This window comes from Molossus molossus, unplaced genomic scaffold (genome assembly GCF_014108415.1).
Source record: "Molossus molossus isolate mMolMol1 unplaced genomic scaffold, mMolMol1.p scaffold_m16_p_11, whole genome shotgun sequence".
In the NCBI taxonomy this organism is placed as follows: Eukaryota; Metazoa; Chordata; class Mammalia; order Chiroptera; family Molossidae; genus Molossus; species Molossus molossus.
Genome location: NW_023425346.1, coordinates 67,637,071 through 67,644,222, shown reverse-complemented (window position 1 = coordinate 67,644,222; position 7,152 = coordinate 67,637,071).

The window sequence follows — 7,152 nt, the reverse complement described above, 5'->3', positions numbered from 1 at the left end:
TCACGTACACATCTCGGCATGTTGAAGGAGAAATGAAGGCTCCAGCAACACTTAAAAATTTCCTTTAAATCCTCTTATATCCATTATAGCGCGCCCCCCCCCCCCCCCAGTCTCCTCTGCTCAAGCTTCTCTGGTAAAGATATCTCTGCCCAGCCTCCACTTGTAAAATTCAAAACTTCTTCTCTCCATTTTTTATAACATTCTCACCATAACTTTTTTTTTTTTTCAAAGTCACTTCCTTCTGCTTCCTGCCCTTGGACACTTACTCCGTGATCCTTCAAGTCTTCACCATAAACAACAGTAGCACGTGGGGAAGTTTTCTCGTCGTGCACATACCTTAAGATGGGTAGAACGAGTCAGTGTCACGGCAGAGGGTCCCAGAGCGCAGTCCCTGCAGCGGCATCGAGGAGAGCGGGAACCCACGGAAATGGAAACGCTCAGAACCATCCAGCCTGCTCAATTAGAAGCCCTGGGAGTAGGGCCCAGTGACCTGTTTTCACAGTCCCCTAGGTGTTTCTGATGTGAGCTAACGTTTAAGGATATATACACTAGTAACCATTGCCTCGTGGTTCTCAACCAGTCCTCACTGTATATCAGAATGACCTGGGAGCAGTTAAGACCTATAGATTCCTGGGACTTACCCCGAGGTCAGTTTCAATGGGACTGCAATGGACCCAGAGTTTCCAGGTGATTTTACTGTTCATCCAGGGTGCTGAAACCTTGCAGTATTCTCAAATGAAAACTCAATAGGAAAACTTTTTTTTTCTATGGTGAGGGGTTTAGGGTATGGAGGGGATAGTGCTGATTTAAGGGGAGGTTTCTGATTTAAGTTTGAAGTGTTTAGATACCTCTATAACATTTACTTAAATGTAATCGTTAGTACAGAGCAAGACTGCATGTCCAATTTTTAAAAACTTGCTTCAATAAAGTCTATAAATGGTCTTTAATATTTCTGAACACATGTGGTAGAACTGCTTAAAGTAAGCAGAACTATTCCAAGCATCATGGACACCAAGACTGGCCACAGGGCACTTGTGGTTCACTGATGGCTGGCTGGGTGCCTTCCCCTTAACAAATTTAGCAACCCTTTCAGCTGGTGCTCTGGGCAACTGGCCTTGTCCCTCTCCCTCGCCCCCAGTGCCTTGGAACACAACTACAATTCTGCTAATGTCTTCAGACAAAGGCATCATTTTATTCAGCTTTTATTAATAGCAGCAAGTGTTAGAGACTTTGTAGACTGAACCCTGTGGGGAGAAAAGCTATAGACTGGGTGTGGATTTAAGCATTATGCCACCTCATCAGGCCTTTTTTTTTTTCTTTTTTTTTTCATTTTCTTTTCATAAGGACCAAAATAGACAATGGGAAAAACACCAACTGCAATTTTCCAAGTGAAAATGAGACATTGCTTTGGGGTTCACTAGTTAAGTTTATGTTCAGATAAAATAACACACAATCATACAAATCTCTACCTTTTCTGGCTTAATCTGCTTCCAATACCACCAGATGATTTGATTTGGGGATTTTTCTTTCAACTTAAGTAATCGTATAGCTTGTAGTTAGAAGCAGTATAACCTTGATTTTAGAAAATGAAGCGTTGACCAATGTATCCAAGTTTCAGTATTTTCATCGTGGTTGCACCTTGATTTTCTCCTAACAATACAATTAGCCAAAAATCCAGAGTGTTATCTGGTTACTCCAGGAACAACTACCAAGCTGCAGTTCAGGGAAAATCACCAAAAGCCATGTGGCATTTATGAGGAACTTGGATGCTAGTTTGCCTCCATGCCCAACAACAATAAAATATGTCTAATATGTATTTCATGCTTGTACGCGGCTAAATGAGCATAAAGGAAATACATGAAAGGGGCACTGTGGTTATCCTCCCATTGAAAGCACATCTGTTCTTTGGCTCATGATAGTCTAAACAGTGCTGGGAATACTCACTGCAGAAACTACCTGCTGAGAATTCCACGAAATCGAATCTTGTCTGTGACGTTATCTGCAGAACTCAAGGAAAACAAAAGTTGAAGGAAACACGACGGAAGCCATGCGAACACTGTCAGACGCATACTATCGTGTCTCTAAACGTGTGACTAAGTTGTCGGTGGCTTTAGAGATGCCATGAGGGCTCAGTGAGGTGGAACTTGAAATCCCCCCACCCCAAACTATTGATATGCAGAGCCTGGAAGTAGCCGGGGAAAGAAGTGTGAGGTTCGCATGAAGCAACCTCAACCCCTTCTGAGCTTCCAAGTGACTGACACCTGTCAGAAGACCAAGCAGGACTTGGCCAAAGGCCTAGTGGCAGGAAATCAAAGTACACACTGTGGTAGGGAGACCAGATGAAGAGACAGCTTCTAGGGCATGGTGGCAGCAGATTCCAATCTTTGACTTGACTAGAGACACCACCAAGGCAGTGGTCTTCATCCGATCTGTAGGAGCAGCCACAGCGGGACACTTTGCCCAGCCACACTTCTGAGCCATGAGTCAAAGGGCCTTCAGACTCTAAGGAAGATGTTTTGTTTGGTTTCTTAAAATGAACCACATGGATAAAAGAAATGACTCCCCTTTTGAGTCATTATTAAACTAATAAAATGATAACTAAGGAGCTACAAAATAATAAAAATTGGAATTTACAATATGATAGTCTTTGTAAGAGCCTCTACTGAAGGTAAATGACACTGTCATCCCCGGAAGATGAAACATGAACTTCAGCCTCAGCCCTTAGCCATTTTCTGAGTAGCCTGCTGATCAGTCAGATATATTGAGCCCAAAGGTAAAACTAGACTTTTTTCTGTTTCAAAATTACATGATTGTGGAATACCGCAAAGTAATTACGTAAAGGTTGGTAGAATTTGAGGGCAAAGAGCAGAATACAGAGGATGTAATGCTGGAATGAATCTTGAAAGATGTGTAAACTAATCAGGTTAACTAAGGGCAGGATGGCTAGATGCAGAGAGGAAGCAAAAGATACTACCCTTGGACTTCATCAGAGAGAAGCAAAAATATTTTGTGTCCACACAAAAAAAGATCTTTAAAATGTTGATTACAAATTGTATCATAAAAATAAAACCTGCAGACTGTAGTTGGTAACTTGACAAATACAAATGTAGATATTTTGAAACACATAAAAATAGGCAGCAATGATTGAACTTTACCAGTGTCCAGGCAGCACCTCCGTTGTGTTCTTCATATCAGCTCACTTGACTGTCTACTTGTCCTGCTAGGTGGGTAATGCTAGTGACTACCCCTCTGTAGATGAGAAAGCTGAAATCTGCAGGACTGGCCACCAGGTTTAAGGCTCCTGAGCTCAGCCTCCTGACCTTGATTGTATGTGATTATACGACCCTGTTGTTATTACCTCCTCCAAAGATACCAGTGTGTTAAGATCCCCAAGAACATCTATCACCAGAACATATGTAGTATGGGAATTAATTTCTTGGCACAAGTTGTAAAAGTGAATGCCTGGGCTTTCAGATCCTTCAGATCACTGGTTTGTTTTTTTACTAGTTTTTTTTCTTTACAATTTTTAATGCATTATTTTTCCTCTGCATTTCCCCCAAATTATATGCAGACTGTCAACCGTAATTTTTGAATCAATACATTTGGCTTAATAGAAATGGGAACAAGAAAAAAGGATGTTTTGATGTTCTAGCATATTTTTAACCTCATATTTTTATACAACTGCAATTATTATATGTACAACTCTGAGTCCTGCTTTATTCATTTAAATTATAGCATAAAAATTCTTTGTATTATTAAATACTCTTACAAAAACATTTTAATGGCTGATACTATTCTCTCAAGGGGATAAATCACAGGTCTTTTAACCAAACCTCCATCACTGACATCAAGCTAAATTTGATGTATAAAAGTTAACCTAACTCTTACTTTAACTCTAGAAATCTAGAAACTAATCAGCGGGGACTATTCTCAGAGTGGGTACCTAAAATGCTATTGCAATCAGTAAATTATATATCATGTCACACTTGATCAATTTTTACCATATTAACAGTGATTACACGTTCCTCAAGTTTCACAGGGAAATCAAATAATTGACCACAGCTGGCAATATTTTATTTTACATGGAACACCACAGCTGGAGGAAAGCCAGGCTAACCTTGAACAGGGCTTGAATTGACTGCTAACAGTTAGGGGCAATGTCTGTGCTGGCTAACTTTCCCTCCTAGGCTAACCTTTCATTTGGCGTCTGAATATTTTCAGAAGTACTCACTGGAGCTACATAGCCTTCACTGGGGCCCAAGGAGAACTGAGGAGTCCAACAAGCTTTATTCCAAAAATGCAAAGCAACCCCAGATCACATAGGACGTAGCATAGGCTCTTCTAAACAGCAGTGGAAATTGGAAGCTCATTTGATTCCCTCTGTTTTTACCACCCTCTTCAAATCATTAAGCAAGGACAGTAACTTCAGAGACTATGTTTGAATACCAGTAATTCTTGACACAGAATTTTTATAAACAAGAATAAAAATGAGAAGAGCAAAAGAAAAAGAAAAAATGTTCCTACCACTTAGGTTTACTTCTTCCTGATTCTCACCATGTGTTACCTAAATCAAATGAATAAATCCAGAAGTGTTCTAAGTGTGTGTGATGCAACATCATTAATATTAGGTTTATCCATTTGGCAGGAATGGTAACATGTAGTCACAATAGTTTTATTAGAAATCCATTCTACCTGTATAATCCACAGAATTTTAATCAACATGTTGTATGGTTTAGACTTTAATTTTCCTGAAGATGATTAGTTTTCACTGGGCACTATAAGAAAAAGAAAAAAAAAAATGACCATAAGAAATATTTTCTAGGACATAACCTTGATTTACTAAAAAACAGAGACAGAAGCAAAGAACCCAGTCTTATTACAGTGGCTTTTTACTTGACAAGACAACGAATGCTGTTGTCTACATAGTAAAGCACTTTCGGTCCACACTGGAAATAACAAAAATAATCCTTAAAATATTAAATTACTATAATAGGTCATACCCTAATCTTAAACACATAATTAGGGGTCAATTGGAATCAGCTGACAAAAATATTTTTACTTCTAAAAAATAGTCATATACATATAATTATATATACAGTATACATATATATATATATGTATATATAGATATATATATATACCTCACACACACACATATATACACATACACCTCCCACAAATTCTGGTCTTCTATAATATAATGTTAATTTAAAATTTTTGATAAATCAACAAGTTAAAACTTGTGTATACTTTCAACATGTGCATGTCAACATAAGAATGTTTAGCTCTGCCCAGCCAGTATGGCTCCGTGGTTGAGCGTCAACCCCTCACCAAGAGGCTGTCAGTTCTATTCCTGGTCAGGGCACATGTCCCGGCTGTAGGCCTGATCCTCAGTGAGGGGCATGAAGGAGGCGGCCAGTTTATGTGCTCTCTCATTGATGTTTCTATCTCTCTCCCTCTCCCTTCCTTTCTCTCTAAAAATCAATGAAGAAAAAAAAAATGTTAAGCTTTACTTTCAATTTTAAAATGTAGGTTTACAATGCCTGTTTTCATGATGAACAATTTTCTAAGTTAAACTATTCTATTTTAGCAGGCTTCGAGCTTTTATTTTTAGTATTTTCAAAATCTTACTTTTAGAAACTGTTGAATGTTAACTTTAAATATGCCTCCAGATTCTATGGGCCATTTTTTGTGGCTTCCACTGGGTGAGTGTGGATGTAGCTGTTACACACTGTACCAGCAGAGAACACGTTTAGGGGTAAAAGAAATCGCACAGATATTTTATCCCAGGGATTATTGCAATAACACCTCAAACCGAGGGGTCGTTTGGCGCTTAGAACAGTTTATAAATAATTTTAAGTGGTAAAATATATGTCAAAATCGTAACCTATTAGTAACAAGAGAATAACTACACACAATTTTAAAAACCGGTAACTTAAGTTTATGTTACCATGCCAGCAAAAGCAACCTTTATCTTTTAACTCAACCCACGCATCTGTACCCCTTCCTTTCACGAGTGTCAAATGGAGCTGTTGTGTTGGTACAGTGTCTTTTGTACCATCACGTGTGGGAATTTAGTAACCTTTTTGCCACCACAGTTAGAAATCACAAAGAGGTATGTATTCATTCCGTATAAATTCTTAGCATTAAGAGTTGGCCCAGGACTGGCCACGTTATTAGACTGGTTCATATCTGGTCCCTGTGTTTCTGCCTTGGTAAAATAAGCACTCAGCTAGGCTCTCATGCTAAGGCTAGACAGCAGTTTATAGGGCAAAAAGGCAACAGGGCAATTTAACTTTCAGTTAAGTGTTTTCCCATTAATTGGGCCACACATTCTTACAGGCACCATTGCACTCAGTTTGGTCCTGAGAAGATTTGCAAGCGTTTTGTGTGTCTTTTGTCAACATACAGCTTATCCTTGATTTAGTGAGCTACAGTTATACAAGACCTTTCTTAATTGCTTTTCATGGCTAGTTGGGAGAAACAGCAGGCAGCCTTTAAGCAAAGGTTTCGTGGCCTAAAATGGTAGTTTAAAGTGCCTCCTTTCCTGTGTTTATTGTTGACAATTTAATTAGCATGACAAAGCAGCTGCAAACTGTAGAAGGCAGGGTCAACCAAACTGCACAAACAACAAATTGTATTAACATACAAAACAATGACACAATTAGCTGTGATGAATTTGTCTTGTGCATTTACTAAAGAATACAATGGACAGGGGAAAGTCTACCTAGTTTTCCCAAAGTTGAATTAATCTTGTGGAAAGTCACAAACTTAAGCTATTTTTATTTCCATTAGTGGCTGATTAAAAGTCGCCCATTTTCTCAATCTTCAAGCTTCAACAAAAGCCACAGTTGGCAACAATGGGGTAAAAACCTCCTACTCATTCAAGGTTTTCTATTAATAAAAAGTGATCTTTTTTAACCAAAGAAAGGCAAACAAAATAAGTATCATATAAGGGTATTTTATGGATGTTGCAGTCAACAATGATATTTTGGATAGCTGCAAGTGTTCTGTTCAGTTGCTCACGGTGGTTGAAATGTAACTGGTAAGAGACAAGCACAAAATGTAGATAAGCTGAGGAGTCGGGAGGGGCAGAGAAGAAGCTCCTGGGGTGGGATCTGGCTCTATAAGCAGGATCCAGGCTCCCAGGCA